The 24,112-nt window shown below is 43.7% G+C and overlaps 9 non-coding genes across 9 annotated transcripts; all 9 read left to right on the top strand.

Moving 5' to 3' along the window:
* The first annotated feature begins 5,964 nt into the window (after window positions 1-5,964).
* TRNAK-UUU (transfer RNA lysine (anticodon UUU)) lies at window positions 5,965-6,037 on the top strand. Its single transcript has one exon. It is a non-coding gene; the product is annotated as a tRNA-Lys (tRNA).
* Window positions 6,038-8,384: 2,347 nt separating this feature from the next.
* LOC141168182 (U4 spliceosomal RNA) lies at window positions 8,385-8,524 on the top strand. The gene has a single exon (XR_012251929.1). It is a non-coding gene; the product is annotated as a U4 spliceosomal RNA (small nuclear RNA).
* A 3,073-nt stretch (window positions 8,525-11,597) lies between these two features.
* Window positions 11,598-11,737, top strand: LOC141168477 (U4 spliceosomal RNA). Its single transcript, XR_012252214.1, has one exon. It is a non-coding gene; the product is annotated as a U4 spliceosomal RNA (small nuclear RNA).
* Window positions 11,738-12,617: 880 nt separating this feature from the next.
* On the top strand, window positions 12,618-12,690 carry TRNAK-UUU (transfer RNA lysine (anticodon UUU)). The gene has a single exon. It is a non-coding gene; the product is annotated as a tRNA-Lys (tRNA).
* Window positions 12,691-13,396: 706 nt separating this feature from the next.
* Window positions 13,397-13,536, top strand: LOC141168170 (U4 spliceosomal RNA). The gene has a single exon (XR_012251919.1). It is a non-coding gene; the product is annotated as a U4 spliceosomal RNA (small nuclear RNA).
* Window positions 13,537-16,595: 3,059 nt separating this feature from the next.
* TRNAK-UUU (transfer RNA lysine (anticodon UUU)) lies at window positions 16,596-16,668 on the top strand. The gene has a single exon. It is a non-coding gene; the product is annotated as a tRNA-Lys (tRNA).
* A 2,346-nt stretch (window positions 16,669-19,014) lies between these two features.
* LOC141168157 (U4 spliceosomal RNA) lies at window positions 19,015-19,154 on the top strand. The gene has a single exon (XR_012251907.1). It is a non-coding gene; the product is annotated as a U4 spliceosomal RNA (small nuclear RNA).
* A 2,220-nt stretch (window positions 19,155-21,374) lies between these two features.
* TRNAK-UUU (transfer RNA lysine (anticodon UUU)) lies at window positions 21,375-21,447 on the top strand. The gene has a single exon. It is a non-coding gene; the product is annotated as a tRNA-Lys (tRNA).
* A 764-nt stretch (window positions 21,448-22,211) lies between these two features.
* LOC141168262 (U4 spliceosomal RNA) lies at window positions 22,212-22,351 on the top strand. The gene has a single exon (XR_012252005.1). It is a non-coding gene; the product is annotated as a U4 spliceosomal RNA (small nuclear RNA).
* Window positions 22,352-24,112: the final 1,761 nt, after the last annotated feature.

The raw sequence follows: 24,112 nt of genomic DNA, 5'->3' as shown, positions 1-24,112 counted from the left end.
GGGTGGGGCTTCATTAGAGACCACAACACCCCCGGCGACGTTTTTGTAACGCGCAGAGACGTTGAGTCCCATCTGCCGGAGGGGCACAGAGGTCGTGACCTTTATATCGGGGACGAGGTCACCTTTACCCGGCACAAGTGTGCCAAAGGACCTTACGCCCTCCACGTGCACCGCCTGACGGAGGAGGAGTTGCGGTGCGAGGAGGAGGAGCAAGAGGACCCGGACGGGTCTGAAGTTACCACCAGCTATAAGCAAAGAGCAGGAGGAAGACGCCGTTGAGTGCGGCAGAGCAGGTGCTGTAAATAAGTTACCCAATCGGGGTATAAAGAAACTGAAACTGTTGCTACATATATATAGTCCCCGTTGGGACCAGCTGAGTGAACTGTTTACCCGTTTACCCCTTAATCCCACAGGCTGAGGACTGTGAGCAGCCATTCCCTTTCCCTCCTTACCTGGCCGAGGACTGAGAGCGGCCAACTTCCCTTGTAAATAGTTGCGCGTCCTAAAGCGCCCCCTACCGGTTTTATAGGAAAACCAGTTTTTCTAAGAGACTGTCGCACTTTTCCCGGACACACGTTGCACAGTGTCCGGAGGAGGAACCAGAAACAAGAGACGACGAGAATGTTATATGAAAAGTTTTATATATATATAATGTTTTATATGTTTTATATGTTTATAAAAATTTGTATGTTTTGGTGATGTTTTATGTCTTACAGCCCGAGGACGTGCTGTGATTTACCAGGGGGGAATGTAGCACCCTGAGGATTCGGCTGCTACAGGGGTATTGCACCTCAACCCAGAGGTGTGATATTCCACTCCCGGGTAAGGATGGAGTGTGGAACTGAGCTCGGTAGGCTGCATGCACTACACACATCCCATTTCCGAGGAGCAGACCGACGGTACTCCCACTTAGAAATGTGCAGGTACGACCGAGTCTGTTCCTGGCTGGAGTGGGAGGGGGGTGGTACATCCCAAGTAGTGTAGGGGCAGATAGGGGGAGCAGCCTGGGTAAAGTTAGGAGCTCATTGGGTGCTGGTCACCTGAGCTCACACATAGAGGGTGTATATAAGGTGGGCACCAACTAAGAACAGGGTCAGATGCAGAGAACAAGTCAGGAGCAGAGGAGAAGGAAAGACCCAGAGTGAGAGAGGAGAGAGAGAGACCCAGAGGCACAGAAGAACAGGACTCTAAGATCCCAAATTAAAACCCCGGGTGAAGAGTCGGCATCAGGGTACCGGAACCCAAGCTGGTGGGGGTAAAAACATTCCCCAGCCAGAGACCGGAGACCGTGGGCAGCGTTTGCCACGGTCACCCACTACATCCACCCCGAAGGCACACCACATGAAGGGTCAGGGAACCCAAGGCCAAGGGTGTCCCAACAGAAGGCCCGAGGGAGCTGGACCTAGGTGGATCACTGGTGGGGACGGCCAGAGAACGGGACAGAAGGAGAGCTCAGGGCCACGCTCCGGACTTGTTTGGGGGTTGGCTGGATCCAGGACCTGGTGGACGCAGCACGGCTCGGGTGGTCACTCGGAGCTGGAGTGACCAGTACAACATCTGCAGTAAGTAAACACCCTTAACTGCATAACCCGACTTTGTCTTCACTGCCGTCTGCACTGCACCACCACAACCCCCATCCTCTGCACCTGTTCCCCCTGAGGCTATACCCCTCCCGTTGGGGGTTATCATCACAAGCTGCACCTGCACCATCAGCCTCAGCGGACCCTGCTGCAGCGGCGGCCACAGTGACCGCATCACAACGGGTGGCGTAGTCGACACAAAAGAACTCTTAATAACATCTGTAGGACTGCCACATCACACTGAGCTTGACGCCCTGGGCACGGGCCGGGTCACAGCCGCTCGGAGACTACAACCCCCCATCTGATCCGGTGCCGGGTATTCCCCTCAAAAAGGAATATGTCCCAGGGGGCGCGTCATGTGCGTGCAGGCAGACATAGGCCGATGTGACACTACTACTCCCATCGGTCTATGTCTGTCCCCCGTCCATTCCTGCCAGCAGGATCAGCTCGATGGGAGCAGTAGTTCCCATCAGCCTGATCCTGCTATATAAATTGCCCTACTGTGTCCCCAATAAATGTTAAATACATGTCATTGGTGGCCAGTGGTTACCTACAATAAATTAGTTCATACATTACCTGTCCCCGCCGATCGCCACCTAAAATAAAGTAAAAAATAAAAAACTACACCTATACTCACCTAGACACCTAATTCCCCGAAGCCATCGATCTCCTGTAATAAAATATAAAATAATAAACCACAACCTTATCCTTACCCCTCCGTAGTAGTTCACGAGTGTCCCACGATGATCTCCAGTTTAGAGCAGCCACATAGAATGTGACCGCTCTGAACCGCCGCCGCTAGAATGACGGGGCCGTAAAGCAGCCCCGTCATTGCATAAGCGGGTTCGCCGGAGTTCAGGCAGCGCTGCTCCAGTTAGCTGCTTTACGGCCCTGCTGTATCGTGAGAAATTCCCACGGTACAGCAGTGCCGTAAAGGAGGTCTCCGGAGCTGCGCTGACTGAATGCACTCCGGTGACTTCAGTCAGTGGCTCCCGCTGCCGGGAGCGGACGTGTTCCCGGCAGCGTGAGCTTACAGCAGCCATGCACAGCTGTCACCATCTCCAGATGTGACAGCTGTGCATGGGAGATCAGCGCAGGAACGTGGACAGGTAACTATTTTTTTTTTAGTAAACTAAGAATTAAATAAAATGGTGTGGTTTATTTCAAATAAATTATTTTTTTCTTGGTGTAGTGTGTGTTTTTTCTTTTTAACACTTTGTAGGTTAGCAATGGGGGTGTCTTATAGACGCCCATCATTACTAACCTGGGCTTCATGGCAGCTGGCGCTGACATGAACCCCAGCCCTATTACCCCCCGCCACCGCTACAGGGCAGTGGGAAGAGCGAGGCTAAGTGCCAGAATTGGCGCATCCTATGGATGCGCCATTTCTGGGGCGGCTGACGGCTGGTGTTTCTAGCCTGGGAGGGGGCCAATATTCATGGCACTCTTCCTGGGCTATTAATATCAGCCCCCAGCTGTCTGCCTAGCCTTTGCTAGCTATTAAAATAGGGGGGACCCCACGTCATTTTTTTGGGGGGGTCCCCCATTTTAATAGCTAGTAAAGGCTAGGTATTCATCTGGGGGCTGATATTAGTAGACTGGGAAGCTCCGTGGGTATTACCCTCTTCCCAGGCTTCAAACATCTGCCCCAGCCATCTGCTTAACCTCCGCTAGAGACTAAAATTAAGGGGAACCCCACGCCAATTTTTTTAAAATAAATCCTTTATTTTAACACTAAATGACAAGTACAGTAATCAACACTGTCACTGTACTTCATATATATGTGACTGACATGTTTCTATCTATCTAATCTATGTATGATTCTCTATTCCTTCTATTCTAAATTGTCGGGTACAGATGCTGAATTGCCGGCCGGCTTTTTTAAAGAGACGGTGCATGAAAACACTATTATTTTTTTAAATAAATCCTTTACACTAAATGACAAGTACAGTAAGCAACACTGTCACTGTACTTCATATATATGTGACTGACATATTTCTATCTATCTAATCTATGTGTGAAGCTCTATTCTTTCTGTTGTAAATTGTCGGGTACCGGTGTATGCCGCTGATGAAAATGGATGATAGTAATGTTGTTGTTGTATGCCTTATGTTTATGAGTGACAGTTTTCCTGCTATATACCTGCATGTCATAAGAATTTAAATTAAAAAAGGACCATGTTAAATTCAAATCTGTTTTTTTTTTTCATTTTTACCGGTGTTTGGTATGCGTTGGAAAAGGGGTAGTCCTATACGGTGAATATATCCTAAACTCTATATTTTAACAGGAAAGTAGGGGGGGTCGTCTTATACGCCGGAATATACGGTATATAATTTTAATTTTTTTCTTTAAATGTCTTTGATTTTTTTTCAGTCCCTTCGGGGTTTAACCCTGCGATTGCCTGATATAAGAGACCCGCAGCCGCTCCGTACATCATGGATCGCACCCAGACTGTGGACCGCAGATTTGTGAAACCGGTCTTAGATAAACCTTTCCTCTGGACGGAGCTCCGCCGTTATGGACGGGTCGTGTCTGGAATTACTGCTCAGCTTTATTTTAGTAAATGGAGCTCAGTTGCAATACCACACACAACCTGTGAACCGGAGCGGTGCTGTTTTTGGAAGAAAGCAGCCATGATTTCTAATACAGTACATGTTTGTAAAGCACTTTGGTTTTTTTTGGACAATGAATAGTATTTATTAGGTGAAGTTTTCTGTACTTGTATGTACAAACATAGCGGTGACAGGGGCCTTCACTAGACCCCCGGCTGTCATGGTAACCCATCGGCACCATGCAATCACATTGCAGGAGTGGGTGGGAATTTGGGGGGTCGAGATGGGTGCAGACAAATCACGACCATTTACATGCCGCTGTCAGACATTGTCAGAGGGTTGAACAGCAGCGATCAGAGCTTGCACCGGTGGTTGTCTTTGTTTCCCATAGCAACCAATCACGGTCCGGATTTCATTTCTTACACAGCTCTGGTAAAATGAAAGCTGCTCTGTGATTGGTTGCTATGGACACCAAAGACTTTCATAGCAACTGTTTCTTTCTGGGGTCACACAGACTTTTCTACAGAAAAAATAAATAAATTAAGAAAAACACTAAAAGTGTGTGATAAAAAAACAAAACCGCAAGTGATGGGGGAAGGGGAATCACAGACCCAACCTAAGTTAGAGGACAGACCCCACAGGGAGAGAGGCGTGGTCTCTTTCGATGTACATGGAGCCTTTCAGCTGACTATGATCCGGTCTAATCACCTTAAAGGGGTTGTCCAGGACAGAAATCTTCAAAGTGTTTCCGAGGATAAACGTCTCTATGTCACCAGACTTCCTAATATCCAGCGCTGCCTTCCTGTCGCTTCCTCTGGTCTTTGTTGACAAGTTGCTGGCGAGACATCACAACTACAGAACGTGACCACTGCAGCCAATCACCAGACTGATGCCGACCTCAGTGATTGGCTGTAGTGGTCACAAGTTGTGGCATCACTGCTGCAGCCTCTTGACAGGACGGGAAGCAATGACAGACAGGCAGCTCGGAAGTATCGGGGGGTGAGGAAAACACAGTTTATTATTATTTTCACTGGGCGAGCCTACGGAGATAGAAAACGTAATAATAGAAAAACCCTTTAAAAAGTTGAAAAAATACTCGCCTCCATACTTCATAAACAGCCAGTCACTGTACATCCTATTAGGCCGTACAGATGTGGGATCACTGCAGCCAGTCTATGATCACATTGGTCACTGCTATGGCTAGTGATTGGCTGCAGCGGTTACATTGTAAAATGGTTAAGCAAAAGTGTCTACACACCTTCTTATAAGAGACAGACTAAATATTATTCATTTTCTTTATGTTGCTGCCATGTTGGCGTTCCATTATGTTGGTCTTGTTGCACATAGTACAGACTCTTGTTGCACATAGTACAGACTCTTTTTGCACATAATACAGGCTCTTGTTGCTCTCATGTTATGTGTATGGTCCGAGCGGAAGTGACGGGGAACTGTGCAGAGATGGCGCTCGGCCTTGTGGCTCCAAATGGTATTACTGTGTGACTGCGTAGGTGACCCCTTGAACATCGGATGTTTCCTGCTACTCAGGATCAGTCATAGGGGGCACACAAAGCAGGCGGGAGCTGTGCACATCAGTAGTTATGGTGTGCAGCCTTAGGTCACTTACAGAGGGAACATAACCTCTGTGACTGACCCTGGCAGGTCCAAGGAGGCATTCATCCTATGGGCTTCAGTGAGCGTGCATGTAATATATGGTATCAGTATAGATCCCTTCATACTTCCCAGGTGCAAGAAATGATGTATTTATATAATACAAGGTGTTAGTTGTTGTTAGTTCCACACTGAAATCTTACCACTCCTATGTTTTCCACAGAGCCTGGATAGCTCAGTCAGTAGAGCATCAGACTTTTAATCTGAGGGTCCTGGGTTCAAGTCCCTGTTTGGGCAGAATTGTTATTTAATAAAATTTCATGACATTTTTTTTCAAACAACTGCATGATATGTATGTAAGGTCACCTGCACAGTTTCCCATATTGTGGCATCCATAGGCCACAGATTACACCGTCCCTTTTTGGATCACCTTGGGGAAGACCCGGCTTTATACAGATTTCGGGTAAGTATAAATAACCCGAGGCTGATTCGTTAATTAGTCAGAAGTCACATTGGTCAGTTTTTGTCAAGGATTAGAAAAAAATGTCTGTTCCACACTAGTCCAGAGTTGTGTCCGGAGCCGCCAGCCTGATTTTTATTTTTTTTCTGAACAACTTTTCGAAAGTCACAAACAGAGAACATGGTTTATGGACACATTGAAAACCCATAAAGAACTGTCTAGAAATTTCTGGATGGTGCAAAAACCCGATTAAGTCTGGTATTACTGCTCAGCTCTATTGAAGAGAATAGGGCCTAGCTGCAATACCACAAACAACCTGTTCACAGGGGTGGCGCTGTTTTATTGTAACTCCGAAAAATTGCTATAAACTAGTAGTTGCATTTTTGAGACTGAATCATGTGGTTATAATAGATGTGCTTTCCTATTTTGTGGAGGTGGGAGATCTGACTTGTCTGCAGGCTGACGATGAAAGAAGTGGCCAATCTATTTTTTTTTCTCTCTGTTTTCTAAAAGCCACAACATTTTTATTTCTCCATCCGCGTTGCTGTATGAGAGCTCATCTCTTGCGGGACGAGATTTAGTGTTGTATGATAGCATTCATTTTGCCATAAAATATACTGAATAGTGGGAAAAATTCCAAGTAATGAAAAAGTTTTGATTCCGCCATTGTTATTTGAGTTTTGATTTTTTGGCGTTCAAGTTGCTGTAAAAATGACCTGATAACTTTCTTCTACTTGTCAGTGCGATCATCGTGATGTCACATTTTATATAGTTGTTTTACTGTAAAAAAAAAAAATCAAACTGCTTTAAATAAAAATATCTTGTTTCAGCCATCATATTCTGAGAGCCATAACTTTTATTTTTTGGGTTGTTAGAGTTGTACGAGGTCTTGTTTTTTTCGGGGCGAGGTGTAGTCTATATTGTACCATTTTGGGGTCCATATGACTTTCGTATCTGTTTTAATTCCACTTTATTTTGGGAGGTGACATGACCCCTCCCCCAACCTCCCCTGCAATTCTGCCATTTAGATTTTTTTTTCTTCGGTTTCGGCTTGTAGCATTTGGGATAAAAATATTTTATTAGTTCAGATATTTAGAAACCCAGCAATACCCAATGTGCTAATTTTTTTACATATTTGTAAAAGGGGAGTGATTTTATTTTTATCAGTCCCCTTTGGGGACTTGGACCTGCGATTGCTTAATACTCACCTCTATACAGGCAGCCTCTGTACATCCTATTCTGGACGCACAGATGGGCATGATCTTATTTTTATCAGTCCCCTTAGGGGACTTAAACCTGCAATTGCTTAATATTCGCCTCCATAAATAGGAAACAGCCCATCTCTGTACATCCTATTTTGGCCGTACAGAAGTGTGATCACTACTGTCAGTCTCCAGTCACATTGGTTACTGCTGTGGCTAGTGATTGGCTGAAGTGGTTACATTGTAAAAGGGCTTAAAAAAACCTGTCTATGCACCTTCTTATAGGAAACCGTGGTTGCATTCACTCTTCGGAAGTGCTCAGAGGCTAATGGAAGCGAGTTAGGTCCAGCCTGAAATAGTCCTAAATCTTTAGTTCAGGGTTCGAGTACCTTTTCAGGCAGAAACTTTTAATAAAATTGAATAAAAAATGTTGAAATGACTCCATGATATATAGGTGATATAATATAATATACAGCACAACAGGCCTAATATTATGGGAGGAGGCTCAGCATGGAGGACTAGCGGTGATCTCCTCTGATGGTGCCACAACTAGGTCACCTGTACAGTTCCTTACATTGTGGCCTCTATAGGGCCACAGATTACAACATCCCTTTTCGACCACCTGATGGACCTGGTATTACACAGGATGCGGGTGTCTATAAGTGATCGGAGAGGCCGAGCCCAGAGATAGTATTCTCTCACTATCTGGCATTATTATGAGATCATGGTAAGTTGGTATTTCGTCACTACTTTGTGTTATTCTGCGCTCATGGTATAACGGTATTATATCAGTGCATAAACCCCCTCCCCTCCCCCAGCCTGGGGAGCTTTTCTTTCTGCCATTACAGACTTAGGAGAGGGGTGTTATTAGCATATCCACTCCCAGAATCCTTTGCTCCCACAGCCCCCTAATGGCTTTGTCTCTCCTCAGTGTAGACAGAGCCCCAGATCCGGAGGCCGCAGCTCCTCACAGATGGCCTCCAGCTTTGCGCAGTGGCAGTATCATAGCCCATGAGGTTTATCCGAGGCGTGATTATTGCTAGTTGAAAACTTTTCCCAATACCCCGCCATGATGACTTGAAATACAGTCAGCATGGCAATTTTTGATAGTCTCCCAGGAGACTGAATAGGTGGTAAAGAGCAGACTAAGGATGGGTGGTGTGCAAATAGCAATCTGTGAGCTTTGTGGTTGGAGTTTGTCATGTTAGTGCTTTCAGTTGTGCAATGTGGTGGCTATCTTTGTACTCTTGTGGTAGCTCTGATGCTGCCGTCTTTGTACTCCTTATAATACTGTGCGGCCGCCATCTTTGTACTCCTGATAATACTGTGCGGCTGCCATCTTTGTACTCTTGTGGTGTGTCTGGTGCCGCCATCTTTGTACTCCTGATAATACTGTGCGGCCGTCATCTTTGTACTCTTGTGGTAGCTCTGGTGCCGCCATCTTTGCACTCTTGTGGTAGCTCTGGTGCCGCCATCTTTGTACTCTTGTGGTAGCTCTGGTGCCGCCATCTTTGTACTCTTGTGGTGGCTCTGATGCCGCCATCTTTGTACTCCTGATAATACTGTGCGGCCGCCATCTTTGCACTCTTGTGGTAGCTCTGGTGCCGCCATCTTTGCACTCTTGTGGTAGCTCTGGTGCCGCCATCTTTGTACTCTTGTGGTGGCTCTGGTGCCGCCATGTTTGTACTCCTGATATTACTGTGCGGCCGCCATCTTTGCACTCTTGTGGAGTGTCTGGTTCCGCCATCTTTGTACTCCTGATAATACTGTGCGGCCGCTATCTTTGTACTCTTGGGGTGTGTCTGGTGCCGCCATCTTTGTACTCCTGATAATACTGTGCGGCCGCTATCTTTGTACTCTTGTGGTGAGTCTGGTGCCGCCATCTTTGTACTCCTGAAAATACTGTGCGGCCGTCATCTTTGTACTCTTGTGGTGTGTCTGGTCCCAACATCGTTGTACTCCTGATAATACTGTGCGGCCGCCATCTTTGCACTCTTGTGGTAGCTCTGGTGCCTCCATCTTTGCACTCTTGTGGTGTGTCTGGTGCCGCAATGTTTGTACTCCTGATAATACTGTGCTGCCGCCATCTTTGTACTCTTGTGGTGGCTCTGGTGCCGCCATGTTTGTACTCCTGATAATACTGTGTGGCCTCCATCTTTGTACTCTTGTGTCTGATGCCGCCATATTTGTGCTCATGATTCTGTGTTGTCGCCATATGTGTGCTCCTAGCGATCCCATTCTCAAGTTGTGATTATCACCACACATGTTGTTATTTCTCTGGGAGACCATACAGATTCGATCACTGCCACCAGATGTCAGGGGATGCAACTCAGCTGCCTCTTATGGTCAGTACAATTACACAATAGACTGACGAGTGATGGACGAGGCCACAGCTGCTTCTACTACAAGGCCGGTTATTGAGGAACTCACAGTGAGTGTACGGTATATGCACCTCCAATTCCAACGCATGGAATATATGTATATGTATATATACATATATATATATACCCCCCGTATGGTCACTGCCAGCTCCACAATAATAAAAGGGAACCACTGCTCGCTGCCACCACCTCTGATTGGACACCCTTTACAGATAGCGTATGGCTTCAGGGTTGCGGTTTACAGAGCAAGAGGAACAGCGATATTAAATTTTATATAGTTAATAAAATATATAAATCCAGAAAGGTAGGCAGTGTTTATAAAAATATACAAAGATGATACAAAAGGGGAACAAAACAATATGGTATATATTCAATTACATAAAATAAAAGGGATAATAAGAGAAAAGTACTAAACCTAATCATGGAAATGAATCAGAGCTTAGTGGAAGAAAGTATTCCTTAGAGCAATAGACAGAAACACAGAGTACTGTGTCTTCCAGAACTGACAAATACCAAAAACCCAAACTTTGCTTTTTATTAGATCAAGGTTACCCGCACATGTCTCCCCTCAGTGAGCTTATATGGGGGCCTGTCATGGGATGTGCTAGGTCTTTTAGAAGTTTATGAGATTTCCAACTTTCAGCATATCTTTGCCCCTGGAGGTCCCAGGTGGGAGATATTATTGTGTTTTCTATCACGATTTTACCTTTCTATAGAGATGAAACATGGCACAGATAGCATCATCCATCGGAATGATATTAAGTTGGAGGGGTTCGGATGGCCTTACCATGATGTGAGTGAATGCATTATGGTTGTCCTTTCGCTACAGCGCTGAAAATATTTCTCCCATAAATATCGGATTGATGCAACCCCAATATTCATCACTGACCACTGGCTCCTGAGTGTCTGAGATAATTCCATGAACAGAGGAAGCCCCTATACTTCTCTGCCTCTGAGCATAAGAATCCTAAGTTTGTTGGCTGGTTCCCATCAGATCCCTAAGGCCACGATCCCACTATCAGTATTTAGTCAGTATTTGGTCAGTATTTTTTCTCAGGAGTAGGAGCCAAAACCAGGTGAGGAACAATCAGAGAAAAGGTATAATAGAAATAAGTGCATAAATTCTGCATTTATCACCCACTCCTCGTTTTGTCTCCCACTCCTGAGAAAAAATACTGACCGAATACTGACCAAATACTGATAGTGGGGACGTGGCCTTAATGTAATTACCTGCTCACAGCAGGAAGTCCCTACTTCAATGTTCAGCTCTTTCTCACTTCCCCAGTTATAATTAATCCCATATGTTCAATGTGAGGGTGATATGTCCCATGTCTGGAGATATCTTTATGGATTTTACAATTTCTCTCTAAGACATCTGTTGCATTATCTCCCTCCACTACCTAGAAATAAAACTACTATTTTTCTGGGCCCATAAACCTTAGATCTATGGAAATACGCAATTATTTTACACCAAATAGTGTAAAATGTAAAGAAACAGTAACCAAAAAATAATAAAATAGAATTTTTGGTTCCTGCATATAAAAAGCGACTGTAACATCATACGTACCCTAAAAAGGTACCGTTAAAAGCTCCTACAGCTCGGCACAAATAATAACGAAATGTGGCCCCACACAGCAACATCGCTGGAAAAATGTTCTCCATCCTCCCTGCTACCAATTCTTCTTAAGGGAGGGGTTTATTAGCATATCCACTCCCAGAATCCTTTGCTCCCACAGCCCCCTAATGACTTTGTCTCTCCTCAGTGTAGACAGAGCCCCAGATCCGGAGGCCGCAGCTCCTCACAGATGGCCTCCAGCTTTGCGCAGTGGCAGTATCATAGCCCATGAGGTTTATCCGAGGTGTGATTATTGCTAGTTGAAAACTTTTCCCAATACCCCGCCATGAGGGCTCATAATACAGTCAGCATAGCAATTTTTGACAGTTTCCCAGGAGACTGATAGGTGGTTAATAGTAGAAAAAGAGCTATTGCTGTTTAACTGGAGTAATTTTATGTACAGTTGTATTGGAGCCGTATGTTACATGTGTCGGGCTGAGAATTGTAAGTAACATTTCACTTCCCTGAGGACAAGAGAATCAGCAAAGAAACATGCGGGATCAATTACAGGATTACTATCTAGTCAGCTGATTCCCCGGAGATTTCTCCATGTAGTCATGTTGTTGTTTTTTTCTTGTTATGTGGGCATGGTATTGCGGTATTACAGTCACTATTAGTTATTATCTATAAGTGTCTGATAACAGCATCCCTCAGCCACCAATTGATTAAAAGTCCCTTATGGCATTTGCCACCCCCCCCCCCCCCTAATTCATCATAAGTCCCTGTATAGTGTTCTCTTCCACCCCTAGTTCATAATATGTCCTTTATAGCGTCCTCCACCAACCCCAATTCATTATGAGACCCTCTAAGTATCTTCCTCCCACAACTCAATTTATTCTAAGTCCCTTATGGCATCCTACACCACTCCCAATTCATAATAAGTCCCTTGTGGTGTCCTCCCGCACTCTCCTGTTTATTATAAGCCTCTGTATAGCATTCTCCCCAATTCATTATAAGTCCCTGATATCATCCTGTCCCATCCACAAGTCATTACAAGTCCCTGATGACGTCCTCCCTCCAATTCAATCGTTGCCTCTTATGGGATCATCTCTGCATTGCTGGACAGGTCTGGAATACAGAAGAGACGGTTCCCTTCCAGGACGTAGAAACCAATGGACAGAACGTATAGTGGTGAGTGGTGATAGTCTGTAACCAGAAAGGAGGAGCAGACGGCCGATAATACAGGAGAAAGTCATTGTGTCAGTGATCATGTACAGAAGCCTGGATAGCTCAGTCGGTAGAGCATCAGACTTTTAATCTGAGGGTCCAGGGTTCAAGTCCCTGTTCGGGCGGAAGCTTTTAATAAAGATGAAACCAATAAACGCTATTTCTAAAGGATATAAGAGACCTAGGGAAGGACAAATGATGGCGACTGTTCAGGAAAATATCACGGTTACTGTAATATCTTTGATTCCAGTTAGTTTTGGGTGGTGACCTTGTTTTCCTTAGCTGCACTTTTGGCGCCAACAACAGGCGATCACTGGTAATGTAATATAGGAACTTGTGAACAGTCTGTATAGAGGGCACTATATGGCGGTATTCAGTCACTATTTAGTATTATAATGTGGTGATGGTATGGCGGTATTTAATCACTATTTTCTGTTATTATGTGCTGATGGTTTGGCGGTTATAAGTCACTATTTGTTATTATATGGTCACTGCATGACAGTATTGCTTCTCAGCTGCTCTAGCGCCATCATCAGGAAGTCCCTGGTAATGCAATCCTGTAATACATAAGTGAAGGTTCCCCCAGGACGCAGGAGCAGACAGTCTGTATAGCAGGAGGTGGTGACACTATGATCAGATGGAGGATAAACCCTCTCCCCTCTCCCAGCCTGGGGGGCTTTTCTTTCTGCCATTACAGACTTAGGAGAGGGGTGTTATTAGCATATCCACTCCCAGAATCCTTTGCTCCCACAGCCCCCTAATGACTTTGTCTCTCCTCAGTGTAGACAGAGCCCCAGATCCGGAGGCCGCAGCTCCTCACAGATGGCCTCCAGCTTTGCGCAGTGGCAGTATCATAGCCCATGAGGTTTATCTGAGGCGTGATTATTGCTAGTTGAAAACTTTTCCCAATACCCCGCCATGACGGCTCGTAATACAGTCAGCATGGCAATTTTTGACAGTCTCCCAGGAGACTGAATAGGTGCTTGAGATAGATCTGAATCGGCCATGTGCTGTAGGATCAATATTCTAGAAATTATAACATTTCAGGTATATTTCTATGCCAATGAGAACTTGTTCCATGCAGGAAGAATAATATATATATATCTGTGAGTATAAAGATCAAACACCCACTTTTCCAAAAATAAATAAAAAATTAATACATTTGGTATCGCTTGGTACATATATAAAATACTATTTATTATATACGGCGTGCACCAAAACAGAAGAAAGTGTAAATGGCAAATTCTCTGGGATTTTTTTGGTCACCTCCCAAAATATGATGGAATAATAAGAGATCAGAAAGTCATATAGACCCCAAAATAGTACTGATAGTACATGTGTATATATATACATATCAGAAAATGTAAAACAATACATGAAAAAATTCTATATATACTGTACATATGTGTGTGTATATATATAGATATATATATATATATATTTATATTTATTTATATGAATATATAATTAGAAAAATACAGGTGCAGCACTAGCAAAGTTATTACAAAAACAGTTGGGTGCTAAATACGCCTTACAGGCAAAACCAAACCTCAAGACGTCCAGCAAAGACAAAGGCAGCGCTCCATAGTCCAATATAGGGGGATTTATTGACCCATCACGTCAGGGCAACGTTTCGTTCAAAATGTGAAACTTTTTCCAGCTTGAAAAAGTTCACCCTATATTGAACAATGGAGTGCTGCTGCCTTTGTCTTTTTTGGATATATATGTATATATAAATATATTTTTATTTCTTCTTTAAATATTATAAATATTAGATATGAACATTTTTTGAAAAATCTAAAAAATGTTAAAGATTATATATATATGCACATCATTTTTATTTTTTCTTTAAATATTATAATATATATTTAAATATATGTATATAAAATGATATATATATAATATGTATTTAAATATAGATATGATATGTATATCTATTTTTTTCTTCTTAAACTGAGAAAATACGATTTATTTAAATATATTTATTCAATATATATATAATTTTAATTTTTTTCTTTAAATGTCTTTGATTTTTTTTCAGTCCCTTCGGGGTTTAACCCTGCGATTGCCTGATATAAGAGACCCGCAGCCGCTCCGTACATCATGGATCGCACCCAGACTGTGGACCGCAGATTTGTGAAACCGATCTTAGATAAACCTTTCCTCTGGACGGAGCTCCGCCGTTATGGACGGGTCGTGTCTGGAATTACTGCTCAGCTTTATTTTAGTAAATGGAGCTCAGTTGCAATACCACACACAACCTGTGAACCGGAGTGGCGCTGTTTTTGGAAGAAAGCAGCCATGATTTCTAATACAGTACATGTTTGTAAAGCACTTTGGGTTTTTTTGGACAATGAATAGTATTTATTAGGTGAAGTTTTCTGTACTTGTATGTACAAACATAGCAGTGACAGGGGCCTTCACTAGACCCCCGGCTGTCATGGTAACCCATCAGCACCATGCAATCACATTGCAGGAGTGGGTGGGAATTTGGGGGGTCGAGATGGGTGCAGACAAATCATGACCATTTACATGACGCTGTCAGACATTGTCAGAGGGTTGAACAGCAGCGATCAGAGCTTGCACCGGTGGTTGTCTTTGTTTCCCATAGCAACCAATCACGGTCCGGATTTCATTTCTTACACAGCTCTGGTAAAATGAAAGCTGCTCTGTGATTGGTTGCTATGGACACCAAAGACTTTCATAGCAACTGTTTCTTTCTGGGGTCACACAGACTTTTCTACAGAAAAAATAAATAAATTAAGAAAAACACTAAAAGTGTGTGATAAAAAAACAAAACCGCAAGTGATGGGGGAAGGGGAATCACAGACCCAACCTATGTTAGAGGACAGACCCCACAGGGAGAGAGGCGTGGTCTCTTTCCATGTACATGGAGCCTTTCAGCAGACTATGATCCGGTCTAATCACCTTAAAGGGGTTGTCCAGGACAGAAATCTTCAAAGTGTTTCCGAGGATAAACGTCTCTATGTCACCAGACTTCCTAATATCCAGCGCTGCCTTCCTGTCGCTTCCTCTGATCTTTGTTGACAAGTTGCTGGCGAGACATCACAACTACAGAACGTGACCACTGCAGCCAATCACCAGACTGATGCCGACCTCAGTGATTGGCTGTAGTGGTCACAAGTTGTGGCATCACTGCTGCAGCCTCTTGACAGGACGGGAAGCAATGACAGACAGGCAGCTCGGAAGTATCGGGGGGTGAGGAAAACACAGTTTATTATTATTTTCACTGGGCGAGCCTACGGAGATAGAAAACTTAATAATAGAAAAACCCTTTAAAAAGTTGAAAAAATACTCGCCTCCATACTTCATAAACAGCCAGTCACTGTACATCCTCTTAGGCCGTACAGATGTGGGATCACTGCAGCCAGTCTATGATCACATTGGTCACTGCTATGGCTAGTGATTGGCTGCAGCGGTTACATTGTAAAATGGTTAAACAAAACTGTCTACACACCTTCTTATAAGAGACAGACTAAATATTATGCATTTTCTTTATGTTGCTGCCATGTTGGCGTTCCATTATGTTGGTCTTGTTGCACATAGTACAGGCTCTTGTTGCACATAGTACAGGCTCTTGTTGCTCTCATGTTATGTGTATGGTCCGAGCGGAAGTGACGGGGAACTGTGCAGAGATGGCGCTCGGCCTTGTGGCTCCAAATGGTATTACTGTGTGACTGCGTAGGTGACCCCTTGAACATCGGATGTTTCCTGCTACTCAGGATCAGTCATAGGGGGCACACAAAGCAGGCGGGAGCTGTGCACATCAGTAGTTATGGTGTGCAGCCTTAGGTCACTTACAGAGGGAACATAACCTCTGTGACTGACCCTGGCAGGTCCAAGGAGGCATTCATCCTATGGGCTTCAGTGAGCGTGCATGTAATATATGGTATCAGTATAGAACCCTTCATACTTCCCAGGTGCAAGAAATAATGTATTTATATAATACAAGGTGTTAGTTGTTGTTAGTTCCACACTGAAATCTTACCACTCCTATGTTTTCCACAGAGCCTGGATAGCTCAGTCAGTAGAGCATCAGACTTTTAATCTGAGGGTCCTGGGTTCAAGTCCCTGTTTGGGCAGAATTGTTATTTAATAAAATTTCATGACATTTTTTTTCAAACAACTGCATGATATGTATGTAAGGTCACCTGCACAGTTTCCCATATTGTGGCATCCATAGGCCACAGATTACACCGTCCCTTTTTGGATCACCTTGGGGAAGACCCGGCTTTATACAGATTTCGGGTAAGTATAAATAACCCGAGGCTGATTCGTTAATTAGTCAGAAGTCACATTGGTCAGTTTTTGTCAAGGATTAGAAAAAAATGTCTGTTCCACACTAGTCCAGAGTTGTGTCCGGAGCCGCCAGCCTGATTTTTATTTTTTTTCTGAACAACTTTTCGAAAGTCACAAACAGAGAACATGGTTTATGGACACATTGAAAACCCATAAAGAACTGTCTAGAAATTTCTGGATGGTGCAAAAACCCGATTAAGTCTGGTATTACTGCTCAGCTCTATTGAAGAGAATAGGGCCTAGCTGCAATACCACAAACAACCTGTTCACAGGGGTGGCGCTGTTTTTTGTAACTCCGAAAAATTGCTATAAACTAGTAGTTGCATTTTTGAGACTGAATCATGTGGTTATAATAGATGTGCTTTCCTATTTTGTGGAGGTGGGAGATCTGACTTGTCTGCAGGTTGACGATGAAAGAAGTGGCCAATCTATTTTTTTTTCTCTCTGTTTTCTAAAAGCCACAACATTTTTATTTCTCCATCCGCGTTGCTGTATGAGAGCTCATCTCTTGCGGGACGAGATTTAGTGTTGTATGATAGCATTCATTTTGCCATAAAATATACTGAATAGTGGGAAAAATTCCAAGTAATGAAAAAGTTTTGATTCCCCCATTGTTATTTAAGTTTTGATTTTTTGGCGTTCAAGTTGCTGTAAAAATGACCTGATAACTTTCTTCTACTTGTCAGTGCGATCATCGTGATGTCACATTTTATATAGTTGTTTTACTGTAAAAAAAAAAAAATCAAACTGCTTTAAATAAAAATATCTTGTTTCAGCCATCATATTCTGAGAGCCATAACTTTTATTTTTTGGGTTGTTAGAGTTGTGCGAGGTCTTGTTTTTTTCGGGGCGAGGTGTAGTCTATATTGTACCATTTTGGGGTCCATATGACTTTCGTATCTGTTTTAATTCCACTTTATTTTGGGAGGTGACATGACCCCTCCCCCAACCTCCCCTGCAATTCTGCCATTTAGATTTTTTTTTCTTCGGTTTCGGCTTGTAGCATTTGGGTTAAAAATATTTTATTAGTTCAGATATTTAGAAACCCAGCAATACCCAATGTGCTAATTTTTTTACATATTGGTAAAAGGGGAGTGATTTTATTTTTATCAGTCCCCTTTGGGGACTTGGACCTGCGATTGCTTAATACTCACCTCTATACAGGCAGCCTCTGTACATCCTATTCTGGACGCACAGATGGGCATGATCTTATTTTTATCAGTCCCCTTAGGGGACTTAAACCTGCAATTGCTTAATATTCGCCTCCATAAATAGGAAACAGCCCATCTCTGTACATCCTATTTTGGCCGTACAGAAGTGTGATCACTACTGTCAGTCTCCAGTCACATTGGTTACTGCTGTGGCTAGTGATTGGCTGCAGTGGTTACATTGTAAAAGGGCTTAAAAAACCTGTCTATGCACCTTCTTATAAGAGACCGTGGTTGCATTCACTCTTTGGAAGTGCTCAGAGGCTAATGGAAGCGAGTTAGGTCCAGCCTGAAATAGTCCTAAATCTTTAGTTCAGGGTTCGAGTACCTTTTCAGGCTGAAACTTTTAATAAAATTGAATAAAAAATGTTGAAATGACTCCATGATATATAGGTGATATAATATAATATACAGCACAACAGGCCTAATATTATGGGAGGAGGCTCAGCATGGAGGACTAGCGGTGATCTCCTCTGATGGCGCCACAAATAGGTCACCTGTACAGTTCCTTACATTGTGGCCTCTATAGGGCCACAGATTACAACATCCCTTTTCGACCACCTGATGGACCTGGTATTACACAGGATGCGGGTGTCTATAAATGATCGGAGAGGCCGAGCCCAGAGATAGTATTCTCTCACTATCTGGCATTATTATGAGATCATGGTAAGTTGGTATTTAGTCACTACTTTGTGTTATTCTGCGCTCATGGTATAACGGTATTATATCAGTGCATAAACCCCCTCCCCTCCCCCAGCCTGGGGAGCTTTTCTTTCTGCCATTACAGACTTAGGGGAGGGGTGTTATTAGCATATCCACTCCCAGAATCCTTTGCTCCCACAGCCCCCTAATGACTTTGTCTCTCCTCAGTGTAGACAGAGCCCCAGATCCGGAGGCCGCAGCTCCTCACAGATGGCCTCCAGCTTTGCGCAGTGGCAGTATCATAGCCCATGAGGTTTATCCGAGGCGTGATTATTGCTAGTTGAAAACTTTTCCCAATACCCCGCCATGATGACTTGAAATACAGTCAGCATGGCAATTTTTGACAGTCTCCCAGGAGACTGAATAGTTGGTTAATATTAAAAGAAGTGTTTATGGGAGATTATTACGTGTATACAGTTGTATTGGAGCCGTATGTTACATGTGTCGGGCTGAGAATTATAAGTGACATTTCACTTCCCTGAGGACAAGAGAATCAGCAAAGAAACGTGCGGGATCAATTACAGGATTACTATCTAGTCAGCTGCTTCCCCGGAGATTTCTCCATATGGAGTCATGCTTTAGTTGTTTTTATTATTATGTGGTCATGGTATGGCGGTAATAAAGTCATTGTTTGGTGTTTCTATATTTTCATGGTTTGGCGGTATTCAAAAACTGTTTGCTGTTATATTATGTTCATGGTATAGCGATATTCAGCCACTATGTGATACTATTATGTGTCTATGATACAGTGCTATTCATTCACTATTATTAGTTGTTATCATTATAAGTCCCTGATGGTGTCCTGTAATGGGGGCTCCTCAGGGGAGATGAATGTATATAAAGGGAATAGATTATGAAGCATTTGCTCCATGTGCTGCACAGCACTCTTGTCAGCACTCTGTCAGCACTCTATCAGCACTCTTGTCAGCACTCTTGTCAGCACTCTGTCAGCACTCTGTCAGCACTCTTGTCAGCATTCTGTCAGCATTCTGTCAGCACTCTGTTAGCACACTTGTCAGCACTCTGTCAGCATTCTGTCAGCACTCTGTCAGCACTCGGTCAGCACTCTTGTCAGCATTCTGTCAGCACTCTGTCAGCACTCTTGTCAGCACTCTTTCAGCACTCTTGTCAGCACTCTGTCAGCACTCTTGTCAGCATTCTGTCAGCACTCTGTCAGCATTCTGTCAGCACTCTTGTCAGCATTCTGTCAGCACTCTTGTCAGCATTCTGTCAGCACTCTTGTCAGCATTCTGTCAGCACTCTGTCAGCACTCTGTCAGCACTCTTGTCAGCACTCTGTCAGCGCTGTCAGCACTCTGTCAGCACTCTTGTCAGCACTTTGTCAGCACTCTGTCAGCGCTGTCAGCACTCTGTCAGCACTCTGTCAGCACTCTTGTCAGCACTCTGTCAGCACTCTGTCAGTACTCTGTCAGCACTCTTGTCAGCACTCTGTCAGCACTATTGTCAGCACTCTGTCAGCACTCTTGTCAGCACTCTGTCAGCACTATTGTCAGCACTCTGTCAGCACTCTGCTATTGTCAGCACTCTGCCACATAAAGGGGCTGTGATACTGTTACATAATCTATTGCCTTTATATACATTCATCTCCCCTGAGGAGTCTCCCGTTACAGGTTGATGAAATGCGTATGGAGGGTTTGTACAAGGACATTATTAGAGGGATAGGTCGCACTCGGGCACTGTCCTTGTCAGGACGGGGAGATATTGCATTGGGCACGACAGGGAACGTAGCTTTACCTGTCTGACTTTATTTCCCTTTTCTCCCTCCTGTGTGATGTTTTTGCTGATTGAAAACTTCTAATGGTAAGATCCAACTATTTTATAATTGAGGACAAGTTCACTTTGTCACTTTAATATCTGTATATGTCATTGTGAGATATTGGTACCCATATTTTAATCTTGAATATTAAAAGTGAGATTTTATTTACGAAATCTGATCCGGCTTACCCCTACTTAAATTCATTGGATTCTTGTACCCCTAGTGGGCTTTGCTAACCTGATAGCATCCTCCCACCACCACCAATTAATTGAAAGTCCCTTATGGCATTCTCCACCCAACCCCTCCAATTCATCATAAGTCCCTGATAACAGACTCCCCGACCGCAATTCATTGAAAAGTCCCTGTATAGTGTTCTCTTCCACCCCTAGTTCATAATATGTCCTTGATAGCGTCCTCCTCCTGTTAGTGTCTTCCCCCACAACCCAATTCATAATAAGTCCCTTATAGCCTCCTTCCCCACCCTCTGGTTTACTATAAGCCTCTGTATAGCATCCTCCCCAATCACCCAATTAATTATAAATCCTTGATATCATCCTCCCCTACCCCCAGTTCATTATAAGTCCCTGATGACGTCCTCCCTCCAATTCAATCGTTGCCTCTTATGGGATCATCTCTGCATTGCTGGACAGGTCTGGAATACAGAAGAGACGGTTCCCTTCCAGGACGTAGAAACCAATGGACAGAACGTATAGTGGTGAGTGGTGATAGTCTGTAACCAGAAAGGAGGAGCAGACGGCCGATAATACAGGAGAAAGTCATTGTGTCAGAGATCATGTACAGAAGGCCGGATAGCTCAGTCGGTAGAGCATCAGACTTTTAATCTGAGGGTCCAGGGTTCAAGTCCCTGTTTGGGCGGAAGCTTTTAATAAAGATGAAACCAATAAACACTATTTCTAAAGGATATAAGAGACCTAGAGAAGGACAAATGATGGCGACGGTTACTGTTCTTTGATTTCAGTTAGTTTTGGGTGGTGACTTTGTTCTCGTTCGCTACTCTCTTGGCGCCAACAACAGGCGATCACTGGTAATGTAATGTACTAGAACATAAGTGAGGGCTCATTACATATTCCACGTAGTAGGAACTTGTGGATAGTCAGTATAGAGGAACTATGTGGCGGTATTCAGTCCCTATTTGGTGTTATTATGTGTTCCTGGTATGACGGTAATGAGTCACTATTTAGTATTATAATGTGCTCATGGTATGGCGGTATACAGTCTTTATTTGGTGTTATTATGCGGTCCTGGTATGGCGGTATTTAATCACAATTTGTTATTAGATGGTCACGGCATGACAGTATTGCTTCTCAGCTGCTCTAGCGCCATCATCAGGAAGTCCCTGGTAATGCAATCCTCTAACACATAAGTGAAGGTTCCCCCAGGACGCAGGAGCAGACAGTCTGTATAGCAGGAGGTGGTGACACTATGGTCAGATGGAGGATAAACCCCCTCCCCCAGCCTGGGGGGCTTTTCTTTCTTCCATTACAGACTTAGGGGAGGGGTGTTATTAGCATATCCACTCCCAGAATCCTTTGCTCCCACAGCCCCCTAATGACTTTGTCTCTCCTCAGTGTAGACAGAGCCCCAGATCCGGAGGCCGCAGCTCCTCACAGATGGCCTCCAGCTTTGCGCAGTGGCAGTATCATAGCCCATGAGGTTTATCCGAGGCGTGATGATTGCTAGTTGAAAACTTTTCCCAATACCCTGCCATGAGGGCTCGTAATACAGTCAGCATGGCAATTTTTGACAGTCTCCCAGGAGACTGAGTAGGTGGTTATGGTAGATCTAAGTGTGCTGATAGTTAGGTAACAGTTCTCTAGAAATGATAACATTACAGGTATGTTTCTATACCAATGAGAATTTGTTCTCTGCAGAAAGAATTATTACTTGTCTTTATTTTACCGTATTGTGAGCTTAAAAATTGGAAATAAATGTGATCCTGACAATTTTCTTTGGGTTTTATTTTCACGGCATTTAGATTGCAGTAAAAACAACCTAATATCTTTGTTCTTCTGCTCAGTGCGGTGATAGCGATATCACATTTATATACGGGGATTTATTTTTTACTAGTTACAAAAAATCTTGTCTCTGTCTCTGTATTCTGAGCCAGAACTTATCATTTTCCGGTTGATGGAGACGTACGAGGACTTGTTTTTTCGGGGCGAGGTCTAGCTTTCATCAGTACTATTTTGGGGTCTATATGACTTTCTTATCTCTTATTGTTCCAACGTATTTTGGGAGGTGACCAAAAAAATCCCAGAGAATTTGCCATTTACACTTTCTTCTGTTTTGGCGTGCAGTGTATATAATAAATAGTATTTTTATTGGTTCAGACATTTATGTACCCAGCGATACCAAATGTGTTAATTTTTGACTTGTTTTTGGAAAAGGGAGAGATATGATCTTTATACGCACACACACATACAGTGCTGGCCAAAAGTATTGGCACCCCTGCAATTCTGTCAGATATTACTCAGTTTCTTCCTGAAAATGATTGCAATCACAAATTCTTTGGTCTTATTCTCTTCATTTAATTTGCTTGGAAGGAAAAAACACAAAAGAGAATGAAGCAAAAATCAAATCATTGATCATTTCACACAAAACTCCAAAAAAGGGCCGGACAAAAGTATTGGCACCCTCAGCCTAATACTTGGTTGCACAACCTTTAGCCAAAATAACTGCGAACAACCGCTTCCGGTAACCATCAATGAGTTTCTTACAATGCTCTGCTGGAATTGTAGACCATTCTTCTTTGGCAAACTGCTCCAGGTCCCTGATATTTGAAGGGTGCCTTCTCCAAACTGCCATTTTGAGATCTCTCCACAGGTGTTCTATAGGATTCAGGTCTGGACTCATTGCTGGCCACCTTAGAAGTCTCCAGTGCTTTCTCTCAAACCATTTTATAGTGCTTTTGGAAGTGTGTTTTGGGTCATTGTCCTGCTGGAAGACCCATGACCTCTGAGGGAGACCCAGCTTTCTCACACTGGGCCCTGCATTATGCTGCAAAATTTGTTGGTAGTCTTCAGACTTCATAAAGCCATGCACAGGGTCAAGCAGTCCAGTGCCAGAGGCAGCAAAGCAACCCCAAAACATCAGGGAACCTCTGCCATGTTTGACTGTAGGGACCGTGTTCTTTTCTTTGAATGCCTGTTTTTTTTTCCTGTACACTCTATGTTGATGCTTTTTCCCAAAAAGCTCTACTTTTGTCTCATTTGACCAGAGAAAATTCTTCCAAAACGTTTTAGGCTTTCTCAGGTAAGTTTTGGCAAACTCCAGCCTGGCTTTTTTATGTCTCGGGGTAAGAAGTGGGGTCTTCCTGGGTATCCTACCATACAGTCCCTTTTCATTCAGACGCCGACGGATAGTACGGGTTGACACTGTTGTACCCTCGGACTGCAGGGCAGATTGAACTTGTTTGGATGTTAGTCGAGGTTCTTTATCCACCATCCGCACAATCTTGCGTTGAAATCTCTCGTCAATTTTTCTTTTCCGTCCACATCTAGGGAGGTTAGCCACAGTGCCA

This window comes from Phyllobates terribilis, unplaced genomic scaffold (assembly GCF_046119375.1).
Source record: "Phyllobates terribilis strain yellow unplaced genomic scaffold, ASM4611937v1 Scaffold_11__3_contigs__length_659146591, whole genome shotgun sequence".
In the NCBI taxonomy this organism is placed as follows: Eukaryota; Metazoa; Chordata; class Amphibia; order Anura; family Dendrobatidae; genus Phyllobates; species Phyllobates terribilis.
The sequence above is the reverse complement of the archived record's forward strand: the minus strand, read 5'-3'. Positions and strand labels throughout refer to the sequence as shown.